Source organism: Ambystoma mexicanum, chromosome 11 (genome assembly GCF_040938575.1).
Source record: "Ambystoma mexicanum isolate Mex_15411 chromosome 11, UKY_AmexF1_1, whole genome shotgun sequence".
Classification (NCBI taxonomy): Eukaryota; Metazoa; Chordata; class Amphibia; order Caudata; family Ambystomatidae; genus Ambystoma; species Ambystoma mexicanum.
The window spans coordinates 100,354,323-100,375,119 of NC_090934.1; the positions used below are offsets into that span (position 1 = coordinate 100,354,323).

General features: G+C 50.0%; 1 protein-coding gene across 2 annotated transcripts in view; it reads left to right on the forward strand.

The window, feature by feature from the left end:
- Window positions 1-20,797, forward strand: part of EVA1B (eva-1 homolog B) — a 161,106-nt gene that overhangs the window by 134,717 nt on the left and 5,592 nt on the right. The window lies entirely within an intron of this gene.

Here is a 20,797-nt window from a genome sequence, read left to right on the forward strand (position 1 = left end):
GAAGTCGCCGCGAGGAAAGGGTGGGGGGGGGCATGGAGGCATGGGCGTAATTTTAGGGGGGACAGGGGTGTTTGTCCCACCCAACTTTCATGGCACACCATTTTGTCCCTATTCCTTTGGCTGGGGCAACTTTTCTTCAGATGTCATATGTGCCCCCCAACATTTTCAGCAAAGTTTCTCCACTGCATGCAGGGGAGGGGGCAGCGGCTGCATGGAATAAGGGCAGACGGAGTTTCGAGACAAGTTGAGGTCCCGGTGGTTGAGGTTCACGCTGCTAACAACAGATGTGTTGGGGGGGGGGGTGCGAAGGGCGGTAGGGGCGGTGTGGGGGGGCATTATGTGGGTAGCGCAGCGGACAGATGCAATGAAGGGTCCGAACACACCCGATATGGAATGGGGGGGGGGGGGGTGTCGGCGGTGGGGGTCCCGGCAGAACCAATTTGTAATCCGGACGTCTTCAGATTTGAATCGGGACACCCCCGGGTACAGCGGGGGCCGTCACATGGCCCCGGCCTGTACACGCGCTTTAAAAATGCTAAATAAAAAAATGGCAGATCAATAGATGAATACTGAACCGATCCATCGTTGCGGCGTTTCTGATCGATAATGTGGATTGGCCGGCCAACAATGAATTCATAATCGGCTGCCATCCTATGATACGCGGAACTTTCCTATGATACGCGGACCCTTCCTATGCTACGCGGAATGCATGATGCGATTAGTCACGATCAATTGGGACCAATATCTCGATACTCAGATATGAAAGTATTGATATCTTCACCGTATCGATGGATAGATAATCTGCACTGCTGCGATCGACTTTTTACCTGGACAGAGCCGACCTACAATGGGCCAAGCACCTTTCCAGTGGCGCCCGTGCTCGGCTGCGCTGCCCCGCCCACTCACCTCCTCTCAATGTCGCCATTGTCTTCCGGGAGCAGAAATAGGGGCCCTGGGGGGTGATAAATGATTTACCAGCACACGCCCTCCACAGTGCAGCCCGCTGGATCCGTAGCCGGCTGCCTGCGGAGGCGCGCAGGAAATGGGAGCTCGGTTCCAGCCAGAGATCACACGGAATGTCACTGGCAGAGCTGGGACTCTGGGCATTCCCGGGAATCTGGGTCCAGCACACAGGCCACAGCCCTTCAGCATTCCGCGCTCGAAACGCTTAGTAGTGCTGTTTACCTGGGCAATGATGGCACCTATCATGGCAGCGCTTCGAAGCTGGAAGAGTCCATCATAAGCGCTACCTAAAAACGTGGTTTTATTGAGTTTGCGGCCGAACTGCAGCAGCTGTTCCTTTTTTGGAATGTCTTGAAATCCAAAGAGGGGCGAAAAGAGAGCTGGGAGCAGGGCATGGGGTGCGGCAAAGGCTGTATATGGGGGGAGATTACACAGGAGGCGTGCGTGGGATGCGTTCTTAAAACGGTGACAGAGAGTTCTCTAGAAGCAGTAGAGGAGTGTTGTGAAAAGTGATTTCCAGTCTGAGCCTGGCCCTGAGGGCGGGGAGTGCCAGGGCAGGCTGGGGCATGGTGAGGGGGCGTGGGCGGCCGGGGCACCCACCTCTAGGCAATTGTGCATTTTGACTTTGTTCTGCATGGCACGTGGGACTAACTGCCAAGGTGTAGCAACCAAGAGTTACACGCAATGGCAAAGCCAACAATTGTGGCCTTTTTGTAGGCATGAAATAGGAATTTTCCAGGCACTTGCCACCTGGCCATAAGATGGCAACAGTTGACAAATAGTGTTAGCACCTGGACATATTATGCTTGTCCCATGTAAATGTCTTTCTGATGACTATACAAGGGCCACAACTGTTGGCTTTTCCAGCGCTTGTTTTTAACTGTAATTTGGTGCAAGGAACAGATGCAAGGACACACATACTGCTTATAAATAAAGTGACTGGAATTTATCGGGTTTATAGCTGCAATTAAGCCATTATCTTTCATAAGACTGCGCACAAAGCACAGAGCGAGCTCAAAGAGATTCCAGGGTTCTGTGTTTTGGGAGGATAGTGGCAGGTAGTGGGTAGGAACAGGCTTAGGAATTAGCATGGTGCCCGGCATTCAATGGGTGGATAAAAAACGGAACACCCAAATGCCGTGCGCCCTCCTCACATTCTATCTCTTTTCTCTTGTCACTTCCAAGTGAAATAGTTTGGGCCTATAGGTAGACCTTACAGCACCACCTAATACCAAAATAATTATAATTGTTCTTTTATAACACGCCTAATACCAGTGAGGGGTTTCTAAGCGTGGAATTGAAATTTGAACCTGTGTTGCGCTGCATTGTCTTGCTTCCAAGACAAACGCGTTGCCCCTGAGCTATCCTTCCTCCATAACTACACAGTGGTCTTGGTTGGTGGCAGTGCAATTAGTTGTTGCAGTGTCTTGCTGACTCTGCAGTGCTCACGAGAGGGACCACTGCAAAGTGTCCAGTGGTGTTTTTTAAGGGAGCACTGCAAACTCTGCAGGCATTCTAAGACAAAGCCGTACAGGCTGTCAGTGCCCACTTGGTACAGCACACTGCAGGCTGTGACAGTGCTCTTGGCAGGGAGCACTGTAGCACGTGAGCGTAGTTAAGAGTTTCATAAATTGGCCATAACATAAAACACTGTGCAGTGATTTTGGTGGGGGGCACTGCAGGTTGTGTTGGGATCATGACGGGGGTGCCTACACGGTGCAGCAGTGGTCTTGACGGGGAGGACCCCAGCACACTCATTAATGGATTAGCCTATTTTAGCTGATTAGCAAAGTGCACTTCCACCAAAGGTATCTAGGCGCTGGATATTCAGCAGGCACAGTAAAGTAAACTAAAACAAAGGGTTTTTAAAGCATGTCTAAATGCTAGATGATTCTCTGTGTCCCTGAGAGATTGGGGCATGGAATTCCACAACTTAACAGTAGCCACCGAGAAAGATCGCCCACCCATTCTCAACAGTCTATAACACGGCGTCTGTATAAGACATCTATCTTGAGAGCGAAGACGTCGACGCAGGATGTACCGCTGGAACTTAACCTGCAGGTTTTCGGCACCTTAACCATAAAAACTTCGGTGCACAATACAGAGTGACTTAAACACTTACCGCTTCTCGACGGCGACCGGGTGCAGCTTTCGCAACACCGGCGAGATCCAAAAGGAACACCTGTGGTCACCCTAACCCTGAGATTCTGCCAAAGCTGCAGCCAATGCATAAGGTCTTGCGGCTGAGCCAGATAAAGTGAGTTACATGAGTCAATCCCGCTAGCGCCAATGCTGCCACAGTTGGGGCATGAAGCGCTGTGGGAATAAAAAGCGGTACTTTCCGCAGGATTTTAAGATGGTAGTGCCCAGACTGCAATACAGCACTGATGTGAGCTTCCATAGAAAGAGAAGGGGTACGCTTCACACCCAAATCTTTCACCACAGGTGACGGAACAGGAAGAGGCCCCAGTTAGGAAGTCCAGAAAGAAGAGGCCCACTGGGAGGTGGCAGAAGGAGGACCAACCACTAACATTTCTGACTTGTCCCCATTCAATTTCCTTCCTTCAAAAACCACAAACCCGCTTGCGAGCACAAATTCAAAACTTGTGAACCATCGTGAACCAACAGAGAGAATGGCGGAGTGTGATTTGGGATAGAAAACTCCATGGCAGCAACGATCACTGACAACCTGTAACACCGAGATGGTAATCTAAGCAATAGGGTGTCCACGTAAGCTGTTATATACAGGAAGACCGAAAGGAAAATGCGTGTAGGGATAAAGGAGATTAAGAGCTGCATAAGGGTGAAATGAATAATGGTGAACCATTTTGCACAGTTTAATCACAAGCCAGGCTACCTACATTGGACAGTGATTTATAAACTATTGCGGAGTAGGGATCTCAATAGTGATAGAGAGAAGTTGTTGAGGAAGGAGCAGGAGCTCATATTCCTTCCTCAGAGTGGCAAGAATGGGCTAAATGAGAGCATTGAGTGGATTTGGTTAAAACATTAATCAAACAAAACTAGACTGCGATTTCGCAGGCAAATTGATTGGGGTTTCCATCTAATTACAAACAAAATATTGAGACTGAGTGTAAGGAGCGGTCTGATCGAATTGGTTTATTGTGGGGCATCATGAGAAGCTATCGCACGAGGAACGCTTCCAGCAGTTACCATAACGATGTACAGTGGGAGCTAGAGGAAAGGACCGCAGTCTGAGTGACATCATCAAGCCTGAATAGCGGTTGATTTCCAAATGTTGAATGAACCGCAATGGCGGATTGTTAATACGAGAGCGCAGAGTAAGAAGGCTACACGATAAATAAAGTGTGCAGGTAAGTAAGGAGAGGGGCATATCAGCCGCTGACATGAGTTGGGTGCAACGTTGTTGGATCATTGTACTTAGACGCTACTTCATTTCGATTGCAGCACAGGGAGGTCAAGTGGCCCATTCGAGTTTCATGGAATAACTCCCGCGTTAAGCGGTAGACTTCAAATGAGCGGGTAAGAGGTTTGAATAAATGCTTAGTAGTGTTAAAATTATAGTATGAATACTGGCATGGATGTTTTGGTTTGTAGCAACGCTGCGCCGTGCTGTAAATGCTGTATCGAGAGACGGTTCCTTCTACGGCAATACAGGTGCAAAAAGAACAAACACCCTAAGGTACTACGAAGGAAATAGAGAGTTTCCAAAAAAAGAGGAAATTGGTGGCGCTGGGAGTTCTAATGTAATTGCATGGATCTCACTGGGCGGGCCTACTGATGTCTGTATGACAATGAAGGGTCGCCCAGAATTGGCCTGGACCCTCACGAACCTGTTGTACTTACCACTTTGAGGAGTTATAACAGATGTTGTTTTCAATCGAAGACTTATACGATTTGAGCATTATGTTAGCTAGCAAAAAATTGATATGGGGATTGCTTTTAGAAATCAAGATGTGTTCGTCAAGATCCCCAGAAGTTGGACAGGACAGTATTGCAAATTGGGAAATCCCAAAGATGTTAACTGTGCAATATTGTAAACTAGGAGAAGTTTTAAATGGAACTGTAGATTTGTGTATAAGATATTGTATTCACATAGAATTGCTAAGAATTGGGTGTGGGAGACTAAGGACCTGGCATTGAACTTGAATAAGAATAAGCCCCTGATTAAGTTCTGGAGATTTTTCATGTGCCAATCAGAACGAATACAACAAAGAGAGACTCTAGGGGAGAGGACTCTAGGGGAAAGAGAGTCGAAAGAGAGATACCAAGAGTCTAAAGAGATTTAACAAGGGATACTAAAGAGAGACTCTAGGGGAAAGACCAGAACATGATAAAAGATCTTTTCAGCTGGTTTTGCAGGAGTATGCGACAACAATAGCATTACTAAATAGTGTATAGAAAAGTATACATCTTTAATTAAATAACAAACATGTAAAAATGTTCAGTACATATGTCTAAAAACAGCATCACCTAAAGTGACAAAATATTGCAACACCACAAATATTGCATTCGATCCGAATCAGCCAAACGGCAGATGAAAGTGTCTCCAGGGGCAGTGACATCTTAAACCGTGAACGACTGCATTTCAAACACATTTACAGGCACTGCAAACTTACGATTGACAGAGCTGACGGTCGTTAAAAGAAGAAAACTACGCTATGACCACCAGATCCCGCCTTCTGCATCCAAGGACTAGCTGCGCATTGAAACTTAGAATTTAAGGCAAAGTTAACGATGCATTTGCAACAAATGAGGAAGTAGCAGACAGCTCTCTGATTTCAACTCTTCTTATACAGAGGTTGTCTTAGACTTGACATTTTCATAAAAGATCTGCAAGATCTGCCATACCAGTGCATATACCATTGTTCCCCTGAGGAAGTGCCTGTAACCTGAGACAATAATTGGGAAGGGATGAAACATGTTGGGCAGTTTGTGACACACACCTGATATCATCTGTTTATTCGGTGTCAAGTGTCACACTCAGACTATGAAGATCAGTGTTAATAGGCATACACATTGTGTAGCAGTATGAAGTAACCAAGGTGGAGTCCTTCCACCATACAGCAAACAGGAACCAGGTAAGTTACATACATGTAAGTTTATTGTTCCCGGATGTACAGGTACGTTCTTGAGTACACAGGGAAGACAACACTGGCCCATCCACACAGCTCACTCTCTCTCTCTAACTGTCCCCTTGGAATCTCAACACTCAAAGGACAACACTCCACACCAACTTTCCACCAAACGCAACACAAAAGCAAAACATAATACATCTTGGAAATATTATAGAGTACTAGTGGGGTAACAAGGGCCACAACAGGAACACTCACCCCAACTTTACCGGCCCTAAATAGCATCAACCCATGTCCAACCCCACTAACAAACGCTAACCCAGAGGCCACAACACCAGCACCACAACTAGAAAATCACAGGCCTCTTTAAGAGATGCTGATTCCTGGCTGAAACTGCACTGGTTACATGGCCTCCCTCTCTGCTCACAGGCCCGGCCCTGCCAGTTGCTCAACTGCACTGCCTCCCTGGCTACCCCACACTTGGAGACTGTTTCTGTATCCTACAGTCCCCCTACCTGCACTTATGCCTGCACTTACCTTGCACTTTCCACTAGCTGGCCGTCTATTTATTCTTATCCTTCTATCCCATCTACTTCACTTTCCCCTCCCCCTGCACCCTCGCACTTTTCCCATTCCCCCTTCCCATGCACTTGCGCGATCTGAATGACACCTGGCCTAGTAGGATCGTTATCTGTTCTCCTCTTGTTCCCCCTCCCTTGCCTCGTCGCGCCTTGAAACACTTGTTTATAGGCGCGTTATAAATGCCATATTATATCATATGAAGACATGCAAATCGTCCCTTAGCGAGTAAACTCGACCATGGTCCACAAACCACGCCCGCAACTCTTGGTCCATGACCCTCAGGTCTCTTGATATGCGCTCACACCTTGCGCATATGTTGGGAGCACACCAGTTCCTTTCTGCACTCACTTCGCAACTCAGAACTACAGCACCACCAGGTGGAACGTCCCGACCATCCGCGCCTGTCTCTGGGGTATGCCAACCTCCTATATGGCATGCCACGCCACTCGAGTTCTCAAGAACCTCGCCGCCTTCATCCTGACCCCGGCGTTCCACTCGCCGTTTATGTAAAACCAAATCATCTTGGACATCACGCCGCCTATAGAAATATCTTTGCTACGTACATTACGGTTGTGGGAAAACCCGAATGGAATTAACATCCTTAGGGAACGGCCGCAAAACACCCGATGACTCCACTACACCATGTGCGGGGCAACGGCTGCACACACACCAGCGTCCTGCCGTGTGACTCGTGAGCATTGCAACGTCTTGGTGCAGCATCACCGGAACAGGAGAACCAATGGAGAGAGCAGGATGTCCTTCCCGCTGTACAGGGACCATCCTACTGAAACCGCTCTCCATCTCCGTAAATTTGCTCCAATTAGGAGCGTGGGCTGCCATAACCGCCTGTCGGCCCGCCATCCACCACTCTCTGTCCCACCTCTATACCTCATGGATCGCAGCACCACCAGGGGATCCAAAAAGTCAAGACCACAAAACGGCCTGCTCCGCCCAGATAACAGGTCAGGAAACTTTCTGCGCCACCAGCCAGTAATCCCAGGACTGTCTCCTCTGCGCCGCTTGAATACGCTGTGACACTTGAACAGTTATATGGACGACGCTGCCAGTCGTTGCCTCAGCTGCTCCCAGCAATTGCGCCTGCTGCACCGCCCAGCCTGCGGCCCTAGCTGGTGGCAACGTGGATGAGTCTCTTCGAGGGCAGTGTCTCCCGCCTACTTCTTCCCCGCAGCAGCACCTGGTCCCGGCATAGGAATCCTCATCGTCAGTGAAAATAACCAAGGTGGGGTTCTTCCACCAAACAGGAACCAGGTAAGTTACATACATGTAAGTTTATTGTGCCCGGATGTACAGGTAAATTCTTGAGTACACAGGGAAGACAACACTGGCCCATCCACACAGCTCAGCTCACCCTCTCTCCCGAACTGTCCCCTTAGAATCTCAACCCTCAAAGGACAACACTCCACACCAACTTTCCACCAACTCAACATTCCACAGCGCCAGCACATTACAACACAGTACTGTGCCCCTTTGGAGGCGGTGATGCAATCAGAACAGAACATTAGGACAGGCGTGAGGATATTTCCGTTCCTCTGTTGAACAGCGTTCTTAAATGTTAGGAGTAGATGAGGGTTTTCAAAGTTTGAGCACTCGACACTTTAAGCGTGAATGAGAGTGAATGTGTGTTGGTTGAGATGCATTGTGTTAAAGAATAATATTAATGATGTGTATTGTATTAATATGTTTTTTCTAATGCTTATGAAATTGATTTTATACATAAATATTTTTGTCGAATAACATTTGTAAGAGAGTGTTATGCTGGGTCACTCTGCCTCAAGATATAAGTGTAATGAAACTGTAAAAATTGTGTTTCATATTAAATTGAAAAATTAAAAAACTTAGAATCTGTACTTGCAAGTGGGTTTGTTGTTTTTGAAGGGTTGTCATTCCAGGGGCACCCACTTTTTGTAGAGCCCTGGGGTCTCTTTGTGTGTGTTGTGAGACCCATTCAATTTCAGCCAGTTGTCGCCCATCCACCGCCCCACGGTCTCCAGGCATTCCGTAAACCGAGACAAATTATCCAATTCTTCCAGATTGCATTGTATAATAATCTGGGTATCATAAGGATGGGAGGAGCAACAGAGACCATGGGGGTGGATGAGACTGACCAATGGCTGGATATAAACAATGAACAGTATTGGGGACAAGGCAGAACCCTGCGGAACCCCACATGAAAGACCAATAGAACCAGACCGAAAAGGAAAAAGAGAGATGCTTTGACTTCTATCTGAGAAAAAAAGAGGAGAACCACGATAGGACGGGGCCTAAGAGACCTGCCCTGGCCAAACGATCTAGTAGGATGGGGTGGTCAACTGTATCCATAGATCTAAAAGAATCAGTCCACCCACTCTGATAGCCGAGCCAGGTCGTCACAAGGACGGTTTCAGTAACGCGGCCCGGTCGAAAACCCGATTGAAAAGAGTAGAAGAAAAAGGAATTCTCAAGAAAAGTGCTCAGAAGCAGGGAAGTAAGAGATTCCATAAGTTTCATGAGAAAGGAGAGAAGAGAGATAGGTCGGAAATTAGCAGGGATATTAGGGTCGAGAGAAGGTTTGTTCAGGGGTGGGACGACACAGGCCTGTGTTAACACCTAGGGAACCAGGGCTATATCTGGCCTAATCTCCTTAAGAACCCAGAGAGGGATTGGATCCCGGGGAGACGCCGATTAGACCGTGGCTGCAGCAGCCAGAACATCCTCACCAGTAAAGAGGGGGCAAGATGACCACGCGTAAGAAGACACGGTGGACGATGCATCAACAGTCGAGTCATTTGTTTTAGAAGCAGAGATTTTACAACAAATGTCTTCAATATTTTATATGAAAAACTTGATAGCGATTCACATAGACCCAGAGACGGGGCGACAGTAGCTGCAAGTTTAGGATTGGCAGGAAGCAGGCGAACCAATGAGAACAATTCCTTTGGTTTAAGAGACCATTCAACCCGATGCAGTTATCCATAAAAGAAGATACAATACAGGCATTGGCCACTGAATGCCAGCTTCGCCCAAGTGTTACCAATGGTTTGGGCAAAATACACCTCATTCCAGATTAGAAAGGAGTAACCAGGTGGCCAGCGATTCCACCGCAAATATCAGGTCAAGTGTATTTCCTGATTGGTGAGTGGACCCACGTACCAACGGCAGCAGATCTAAGTCATTCATAGCATTAACAAATTGGGTGGAGGATGGATCCAATTTAGGGTTACGTTTAAGATCAAAATCTCCTACTATAAGTAGGTTTGTAAATATAGACTGAAGTGCAGCAGGCCCATTGAAGGGACAAGCTACAGAAATTTATTCTGCGCCGGTTGGGCGATAAACTGTTAAAATGTGTACCGCACGCAAGGCCGAGATAGCCACGCGACCAAGTAGTGCTTCCATTTATATTGAATTTTCTAAAGTGCGAGGCGTCAAGATCTTTTGTGAATTGAACATGGCGGCAGTACTGTCTCTGCCCCTGAATCTATGTATGAACATTTCCTCATCCTTACCTCTATGATAAAAGTTTCATACGTTTTTTAATATTTATGTACCCCTCTTTATTCTTGTACCAAGAACTCCACAGCTATCGGACACATGTAACTGAATCGTAGCGCCGCGATGCCTTAGGATTTGTGTGCGCTATACAAATGCAAAAAATAAATAAATAACATCAGCGCAACACTCCCGCCTCCCACCCCGGGTTTGGCGGATACACGGTCCAGCCGGATAATACCATAGTTAGGCGGTAATGCTTGAGCCGCCTCGGGGCCAGAGGTGTTTGCTGACCATGTTTCTATCACGCACAAAATATCCGGCAGAAACTGCCTAATCTGATCATAACATGACAGCATGTGCTCCTAACGAGCGTGCATTTAGTAAAAAATATTTCAAGGGACTACCAATGGGATTAGCTGCAGGAGAGCTATCCAATTTAAGTCTAAAACCATGAAGGAAGACAGTATCAGGAGGAGCAAGGCTTACTAGAGGGTCACAAGGAGACAAACTAAATTTCACTCAAGGCGGGGCATCTGCTAGTAAGTCCGGCTAAGGCCTGTCCGGCGCCCAAACGAGCACAGACAGGCTTGACTTAGGCGCGGCTTTGGCACGCACAGTGCGCGGGTCCGCTGCGCTTCTGGCTAGCAAGGCGCTTACTAATACACATAATATCGCAGAGGCCAATCCCTGTGTCTCTGGAGAGAAGACAGGGAAGGCAGACGGCAAGAGGTGTGTGCGGGCAAGAAAAAAAAGAGAGGCGACGCCGATCGGGAACGAGGCCCTCGGGCACCCAGGGGGCCAGGCACCCTCCAACCGCAGAAGCGGACTACAAGGAACCCATATAAAACTGAAGTAAAATAATCATGAAATGAACTGAGCACAAAGCAAATGAATGAATAAATTAAATGAAATCAAATGTTATGTTATTGTTATGTTATTTTGCATTTATATAGCGCCTTATGTACCATTGGTATGATCTCAAGGTGCTGGTCGTTTGAACGCCCTCGGGAACCGAAGTTCAAGTCAGAAGAGAGAGAGTCATAAGGTGCATGTGAGCACCGGATATGTGTGCAGCAGTGTTGCATTCCTGTGATAACTGCTTCTTAGCGGTAGGTGTGGTGGTTGGGAGATCAAGAGTATGTGTTCGTTCTGGCAGGTTGTTATCCAGACCGATTCTGGCTGCGTTAGGCCTGAGGAGACCGCCTAGGCTGGAGGGTGTATAACCAGCTGTGTTTATATAGGATGCTGGTGGGTATGAGGCAAGTGATGATATGAGAACAGCTATACCGAATGGTGTCATAGTATCGCTGTGTTCTAGTTGACTGGTGGTGTAGAGAAGAGAGTAAGCGTGGCAATGTGATAAGGTAGTTTATCTTGAGATTGAGTACACTGCAGTAGTTCCATGCACTTCGGCCGTTCCATGCACTCCAACCAGTCTATGCACTCTCACCAGTCTATGCACTCTCACCAGTCTATGAACTCCCACCAGTCTATGAACTCCCACCAGTCTATGCACTGCCACCACTCTATGCACTCCCATCACTCTATGCACTCCCATCATTCTATGCGCTCCCACCATTCTATGCGCTCTCACCATTCTATGCACTCCCACCCTTCTATGGACTCCCACCATTTTATGCACTCCCACCATTCTATGCACTCCAACCATTCTGTGCACTCCCACCATTCTGTGCACTCCCACTTCCATCCACCCACACCACCCATTCCACCCACTTCTCCTGGTCCATCCACAAACTTCCAGGTTCTATCCACATACTTCACCCCGTTCCTTCCACATACTTTGCCCGTTCCATCCACATATTTCACCCGTTCTATCCACCCGTTCTATCCACACGCTTCACCCGTACCAACTACGTACTTCACCCGTTCCAACCATATATTTTGTCTGTTTCAACTACCTACTTCACCCATTCCATCCACATACTTCACCCGTTCCATCCACATACTTCACATGTTCCATCCGCATACTTCACCCGCCCAATCCCCATACTTCACCCATCCCATCCACATACCTCACCCTTTCCATCCTCATACTTCACCATTTCAATCCACATACTACACCCGTTTTGTCTATCCATTTTCCTTGTTTCATCCACATATGTCATCCCTCGTTCCCGTACTTCACCCGTTCCATCCACCAATTTCATCAGTTCCATCCATCCATTTCACCCATTGCATCCACATACTACACCCGTTCCGACCACATACTTCACCCGTTCCAACCAAATATAACACCCGTTCCATCCACATACTTCACTCGTTCCAACCACAATACTTCTCCCGTTCCATCCACATACTTCACTCATTTCATCCATCCATTTCCCTCTATTAATGCACATATTTCACCCGTCCTTCCACATACATCACCTGTTCCATCCATCAACTTCACCTGTTCCATCCACATAATTCACCTGTTCCATCCACATAATTCACCTGTTCCATCCACATACTACACCCGTTGCATCCACCTACTACACCCGTTCCATCCATCTAATAGCGCACAGGCCAAAGCAGAGGGGCGAGCCGCTGTAACTACTACAACTGGTGGGAAATCTTCTGGTTTCCTGGCAGGCCTCTTTAGTGGGGGGTATCTTGGTTTACTGATCCTGTAACCAGGACCGGCCTTAAGGGCAGGAGCGCCCTGGGCGAATTGATGCCCCCTTCCTCCTCGGGCGCCCCTGGTTAAAAGGGGGCAGGGAGGAAGGGGCCAGGGCCAGGGCCAGGATGGGCTACTTTTTTTTGTTTTTGTTTTTTTTTACCTCCTCGCTCCGGCCAGGAGGTTAAATAGGGCGCGTTAGTATCCCATTGTCAATGAATGAGCCCGCCGCCGCGGGTGCATTCAATGACAATGCAGCGCCTGCCACACCTTCTGCCACCACGCCAGCTCGGGGAAGCCCTTGAAAGACTCCCCCCAGCTGGCGTGGTGGGGGGGCTAATGCGCCTTTTGTCATCAAAGGCACCCGCGGTGGAGGGGCGCATTTAGCCCGCCGCCGTGGGCGACTTTTACATGAAAAGGCTGCATGCCGCATCTCCTCCCACTACTCCAGCACGGGGGAGCCCTTGAAAGACTCCCCCGAGCTGGCGTGGCGGGGGCTAATGGTGCCCTGGGGGGCGTGGCGCACCGGGCGGTCACCCGGCTTGCCCCCACTAAGGCCGGCTCTGCCTGTAACCTACTCTCCTAGTACCCCTGCTACATAATTCACCTGTTCCATCCACATACTACACCCGTTGCATCCACCTACTACACCCGTTCCATCCATCTAATAGCGCACAGGCCAAAGCAGAGGGGCGAGCCGCTGTAACTACTACAACTGGTGGGAAATCTTCTGGTTTCCTGGCAGGCCTCTTTAGTGGGGGGTATCTTGGTTTACTGATCCTGTAACCAGGACCGGCCTTAAGGGCAGGAGCGCCCTGGGCGAATTGATGCCCCCTTCCTCCTCGGGCGCCCCTGGTTAAAAGGGGGCAGGGAGGAAGGGGCCAGGGCCAGGGCCAGGATGGGCTACTTTTTTTTGTTTTTGTTTTTTTTTACCTCCTCGCTCCGGCCAGGAGGTTAAATAGGGCGCGTTAGTATCCCATTGTCAATGAATGAGCCCGCCGCCGCGGGTGCATTCAATGACAATGCAGCGCCTGCCACACCTTCTGCCACCACGCCAGCTCGGGGAAGCCCTTGAAAGACTCCCCCCAGCTGGCGTGGTGGGGGGGCTAATGCGCCTTTTGTCATCAAAGGCACCCGCGGTGGAGAGGCGCATTTAGCCCGCCGCCGTGGGCGACTTTTACATGAAAAGGCTGCATGCCGCATCTCCTCCCACTACTCCAGCACGGGGGAGCCCTTGAAAGACTCCCCCGAGCTGGCGTGGCGGGGGCTAATGGTGCCCTGGGGGGCGTGGCGCACCGGGCGGTCACCCGGCTTGCCCCCACTAAGGCCGGCTCTGCCTGTAACCTACTCTCCTAGTACCCCTGCTACATAATTCACCTGTTCCATCCACATACTACACCCGTTGCATCCACCTACTACACCCGTTCCATCCATCTAATAGCGCACAGGCCAAAGCAGAGGGGCGAGCCGCTGTAACTACTACAACTGGTGGGAAATCTTCTGGTTTCCTGGCAGGCCTCTTTAGTGGGGGGTATCTTGGTTTACTGATCCTGTAACCAGGACCGGCCTTAAGGGCAGGAGCACCCTGGGCGAATTGATGCCCCCTTCCTCCTCGGGCGCCCCTGGTTAACAGGGGGCAGGGAGGAAGGGGCCAGGGCCAGAGCCAGGATGGGCTACTTTTTTTTGTTTTTGTTTTTTTTTACCTCCTCGCTCCGGCCAGGAGGTTAAATAGGGCGCGTTAGTATCCCATTGTCAATGAATGAGCCCGCCGCCGCGGGTGCATTCAATGACAATGCAGCGCCTGCCACACCTTCTGCCACCACGCCAGCTCAGGGAAGCCCTTGAAAGACTCCCCCGAGCTGGCGTGGTGGGGGGGCTAATGCGCCTTTTGTCATCAAAGGCACCCGCGGTGGAGGGGCGCATTTAGCCCGCCGCCGTGGGCGACTTTTACATGAAAAGGCTGCATGCCGCATCTCCTCCCACTACTCCAGCACGGGGGAGCCCTTGAAAGACTCCCCCGAGCTGGCGTGGCGGGGGCTAATGGTGCCCTGGAGGGCGTGGCGCACCGGGCGGTCACCCGGCTTGCCCCCACTAAGGCCGGCTCTGCCTGTAACCTACTCTCCTAGTACCCCTGCTACCTCTATCTCCCCTCACCCTTTTAAGTAAAGAATTTGTTATTAAGCTTGCAGTATTTTTTTGCTCAGTTTTGAGTACATTTTTTGCTGTTATGCATACTACTTTTTAATCCCAATCCAGGGAAAATGTGTTTTAAAATTCACTATTTTTCGCACGAACAATGTGATATAGGGCTATTGTGAAAAACATTTCCAGGGCCACCTTTTATTCCCAGTCCACCCCTGTGCGCACTGTGCTGGGATCCTGGGAGGGTGCACTGCAGGCTGTCTGTTCTGTCTACTTTCACCTTGTGTGCCTGTGGAGCCCTGCTGCCCTCCCTCCTGAGCATTTCTGTCCACCTACAAGAAACCACCAGGAGCTACTAATTTTGCTGGGTAAGCGCTTCATTTTGGCAGCCATCGCGCCTGATGTGACGTTTTTCATCATACTGAAAGCAAAATTGTTTAACATCTTCATGCAACATGCAGATTGTGACAAGAGCAATCTCTATTCTTTATTTCAACCCAGTTCCTGGGTTTTGCTGCAATTTAGCTTTTGGTGCACTGGAGGCTGTTTGTGCTTCAGTGCCTTCAAGATGACGGCACCACCTTACCTGCAGTAACTGCCTTGGGCTGGCTACTGGTCTCCCCTCCCATTGGTTGCACAGGTCTAGATAAACCAATCTGAGCAACCGGGAGGCAGAAGCCAGCACCAGAATCCAAGGCCCACTATGATGCCCCTGTCTGCTCCCTGTCCGCTACAGGTATGCCCCCCTGGTCGCCTATGATGCTGTGTGCTCCCCTGCCCCCCCCCCGCATCCCCTAGTCGCCTGTGATGCTGTGTGCTCCCCCCAGCCACCTGTGAATCTGTGTGCTCCCTTAACCCCCCCACTGGTCACCTGTGATGCCATGTGTTCCTCCCCCATGGACGCCTGTGATGCTGTGTGCTCCCCTACCCCCCCCTGATCACCTGTGATGATGTGTGCTCCCCTCCCACCCCCGGTCTCCTGTGATGCTATGTGCTACCCTACCCCCTCCCTGGTCGCCAGTAATACTATGTGCTCCCCTACCCCCCCTTCTGGTCGCCTGCTGTGATGTTGTGTGCTCCCCTTCCCCCCGGTGGCCTGTGATGCTGTGTGCTTCCCTACCCCCCCCCCCCTGGTCACCTGTGATGCTGTGTGCTCCCCTATGCCCCCCTGGTCGCCTGTGAAGCTGTGTGATCCCCTGCCCCCCCGCATCCTCTGGTCGCCTGTGATGCTGTGTGCTCCCCCCCCCCCGCGGCCACCTGTGAATCTGTGTGCTCCCCTAACCCCCCACTGGTCGCCTGTGATGCCATGTGTTCCTCCCCCATGGACGCCTGTGATGCTGTGTGCTCCCCTACCCTCCCTGGTCACCTGTGATGCTGTGTGCTCCCCTCCCACCCCCGGTCACCTGTGATGCTATGTGCTCCCCTACCCCCCTCCCTGGTCGCCAGTAAAACTATGTGCTCCCCTACCCCCCTCCTGGTCGCCTGCTGTGATGTTGTGTGCTCCCCTTCCCCCCGGTGGCCTGTGATGCTGTGTGCTTCCCTACGCCCCCGGTCACCTGTGATGCTGTGTGCTCCCCTACGCCCCCCCTGGTCACCTGTGATGCTGTGTGCTTCCCTACGCCCCCGGTCACCTGTGATGCTGTGTGCTCCCCTACGCCCCCCCTGGTCACCTGTGATGCTGGTGCTGGCCCTCATCCGTCTCACTGGGCGCCTGTGATGCTGTGTGCTCCCCTACCCCCCTGTCTCCTGTGATGCTGTGTGCTCTCCTACCCCCCCTGTTGCCTGTGCTGCTGTGTGCTTCCCTACCCCCCCTGGTCACCTGTGATGCTGTGTGCCCCCCTGTCACATGTGACGCTGTGTGCCCCCCGGTCACCTATGATGCTGTGTGTGCCCTCCACCCCCCTCTCTTGCCCTTGATGTCCTCCCCCCTCCCCACATCCCATTCTTCCAAGCCTGATAGTGCCCCTAATTCATTTTGGCATTTGCATGCTGCTGCCGCCCTGCAACATGGGGTAGGCACCATGTATTTGCCCATTTCTGGACTTTCGCATCTGTGTGCTGCTGCCGCCCTGCAACATGGGGTAGGCACCATGTATTTGCCCATTACTGGACTTTCGCATCTGTGTCCTGCTGCCGCCCTGCAACATGGGGCAGGCACCATGTATTTGCCCATTACTGGACTTTCGCATCTGTGTGCTGCTGCCGCCCTGCCACGGGGGGTAGGCACCTTGTAGGTGCCCACTGCTGGACTTTCACATTTATGTGCCATTGCCGCCCTGCAATATGGGGTTGGCACTATGTACTTGCCCATTTCTGGACTTTCGTATCTGTGTGCTGCTGCCGGCCTACAACATGAGGTAGGCACCATGTGGTTGCCCATTGCTAGACTTTTGCATCTGTGTGATATGCACCTATTATGTCCCCATATGTACTCCTGATGTAATTTCCCGCAACAAGAGGCAAGCTTTTCCAAGTACGTATTTTTTGCACTATCCAGGTCCAATGTATGCCTGGCTGTAACTATTGTAACTTGTTTGCTTCAAACACTTACTGTAACCATATTCTTAAGTTAAGGCGCCTAGATGCCTCTGGGCTTTGTGCGTTATATAAATATCAAATACAATCAACAAAACAAAAAAATACTGTACAATGAACCAGAGGAAAGGTGGCTGTCTTGCTCATAACTGATGGTAGGTAGGAGCTTTATACATTCTAAACATCAGAACACACTGCAATGATCTTGGCGTGGGGCAATAGAGTTCTGTGCTGGGATCTTGATGGGTGTGCCACAGACAGGCAGCCCTGTACACTGTGAAAAGTGAATGGGAGCGAGGGTGTGCTGCAGGCTGTCAGTTCGCTCTAGGCACAGAGGACCACCAGCTGGGCAGTGGGGCAGTTATTTTGGCTGGGATTACTCAAGGTCTACTGGCCTATAGGGAACTCTGGAGATTTCCTGGTGGGCCTCTGCACCCTGGGCCTCTTGTGTGGCATTTCCAAATATTCTCATAAGAAAAGCATTGGGCTCGCTGAAAATGTGTCGATTGGGGCCACTTTGAACTTTATTTCCAGGGCCTCTTTTGGTCCCCCGTAATTATTTCCAGGGCCTCTTTTGGTCCCCAGTGATTATTTCCAGGGCCTCTTTTAGTTCCCAGTCCACCCCTGAGCACTGTAAGGCCCCAATTATGCCAGCTTTATAATTTCTTCATAATATAACACAGTGTTCATTGATCTTGGCAGGGAGCCCCACGGTGCTTCAAAGCCAGACCAGTGGCATTTAAGCACTCTGCAAATGCTACATATCACAGCACACTTTGCGGGAATCCTAATGAGATGTGAAAGGATTCCAAACGTCTCCCGGGATTCCCCGCTAGTGTGGAACAGTAGCATGTTGCACTCAGAAGCACTGCCGACAGCAGAGGGCGCAACAGCTCAGAAGAAGGGCGATTCCAGGCTGCAATGCAGTACACCCATAGAGTGCTTTCCTGTGCATGGAGCCCTTGCAGAAAGGGCACTCTGTCCCATGGCTGTGCAAAGCATGTCTCAGCTTCTGGAGTAGTTCATTGTGATGCTGTAAAGACAATGCAGCCAGCAACTGCCATTCTAGGGCATTCTTCCAGTCTTGCCTCAATATCCATCTGTGTCCTAAGCCCACACACCTGGGTCTTGCCAGCACCGCAGGGCTCTTACTCTATCAGAATTGTCCCTGGACCTAGAATGATAGCAACATCTTCTGTCGCCTCACCCCCTGCCCTTACTGGTTTTTTCCTCCCCAAACCCCTCTGCAGCACTATCTGAAATGTTGTCAGGCCTACTACGATAGTCGCTAGTTTTGTTCCTCCCCTCCCTTTCTGCACCCCTCTCCCTCACCTTTTGTTTTTCCCCGGTTCTACGAGAAATGTCGTCGGGCCTAGTACGGTAGTCGCCTGTCTGTTTCAATTTCCTTCCCACTCTCCCCTCCCTTCCTTATCTATGTCTAAGCTCTACACTATCTGAAATGTCATCAGGCCAAGTACGATAGTTAATTTCACATCCTTACTGTTCATGGCCTGTAAGAATGTAATTGTATTTTCCATTGTTCCCTCCCTTGCCTTGAAGCGCTTTGAAACTCATTGTGTATAGGTGCTATATAAATAAACTATCATATCATATCATATCACACCTCTTGACATAGTCACTGGAAGCGCCTCTCGCAATAAAGAAGGCCTTCTCACTCAATGGTCCCATTGCCTTTAATTCAGTCTCACCCTAGGCTGGGCTCATGTCCCCGTTGAATGTATTGCAGTCTCACTTGTAGCAGGCCTCCATGGCTCTGTTGCCTGCAAGGGTCTCTCACATAATAACTTCAATGGTCTCCCATGCTTGGCCTCAATGGTCTCTCGCATGCTTGGCCTCGCATGCTTGGCCTCAATGGTCTCTCGCATGCTTGGCCTCAATGGTCTCTCGTATGCTTGGCCTTAATGGTCTCTCGCATGCTTGGCCTCAATGGTCTCTCGCATGCTTGGCCTCAAGAGTTCAGTATTTTGTTCTCACAGCGGGGTGCGGCATAACTTGTTTGTGTGTGAAATCTCAAACGTTGGCCTAGAACTCCTCAAATCTCAGACTTATAATTGAGCTTTTGGGATGTCTATGATAGGGCTACAGTAGAGTCTTGTTGGTGGCGGTATAGGAACAGCGACAGGTCAAAAAGTGGCCAGCCACAGCCGAGCAGCTTTACAGAGAGCCCATTAACCTAGCATCACTCTTAATGTCCCTATAGTTTAGCCATCTGCAACATTTGGCTATCTAGATGTTTTGGACTACAACTCCCATCATCCAATGCCAGTATAGTAAATGGTGAGGGATCATGGGAGTTGTAGTAAAACAAAATCTAGGGAGCCTTGGTCTATTTATTTATGTATTTCATTTGTAAAGTGCATGTATAACCCAGAGGCATTGAGGCACTGTTGCACATACAAGTCATTTACAGATACGGCGAACATAGTCAGACATTAGGATACAGGTGGAAAGACAGAGTGAAGTAGGTAGGTTTACAATCGGTTGCAAACTGAAAGTGTTGCACTAGTCATTCTGAGCAGACCAGGATGGGGAGACCATGGGCAGTTGGCTAGGTGGAAGGGGGGTAGACTAAGTGGTAAGGGGGGATTAGGAGAAGAGTTGGGTTGTGAGCCCACGGCTGAAGCTTTCCAGTCAAAGATTGCCTTCACTTGGAATTGAAAAGCAATTTTCACAAAGAGAGACAGTAGCTATGCACAGTGTGGGGGCCGTTCTGCCTGTGACGTCTCCCCCTTGGCAAACATACCAAGACCTCTCCCCAGACACACAGAGGCTATAAACTAGTGAAATAATGGGTCGGGGCCTCCCCCAAGTTGCCCTATGCCTGGTAACTTTTCTTCTCTGCCACATGTGGGGGGTCATCGCCAGGGTATCCACGTGCATTCTCCGCAAAGGGCTTTTGCAACACATGCGCTATGACCATTTGCAACATTTTAGAGCTGTGCACTGATTAAAGCTGGCGGTATGTTAATAACTCGTAAAGATACAAGACACGAGGCCCTCGCTGCCGGACTGCAGGGCTCCAGAGGCGCTCCGTTAACACTGATTTATTATAATTGCACGTATAGCAAAGCGCTGCAAACGCACGTGCTTCTAGGTGCTCTGAGCCGACCCCAACATGGAAAGTGCATGGACTTTCGCTAACACTGGTTTTCTGCAAAGTGAACTGGATGCACGCTTTTCCAGAACACACTGCAGAGATTACAAATATTCTTTTTTAGAACAAAGACATTGCATTGATATCTGTTTGGGATAGCAGAATCTTAATGGGGACCCGCAGTTTTTGAGGGGCAAAGGGGCGAGTAGGCACCAGTGTGAGCTTTGTGCCCGAGGGCTGACTGCAAGTATTTTCCAGGTGAATGACTCTTGACTCATTCATGCCTTTCGGAGG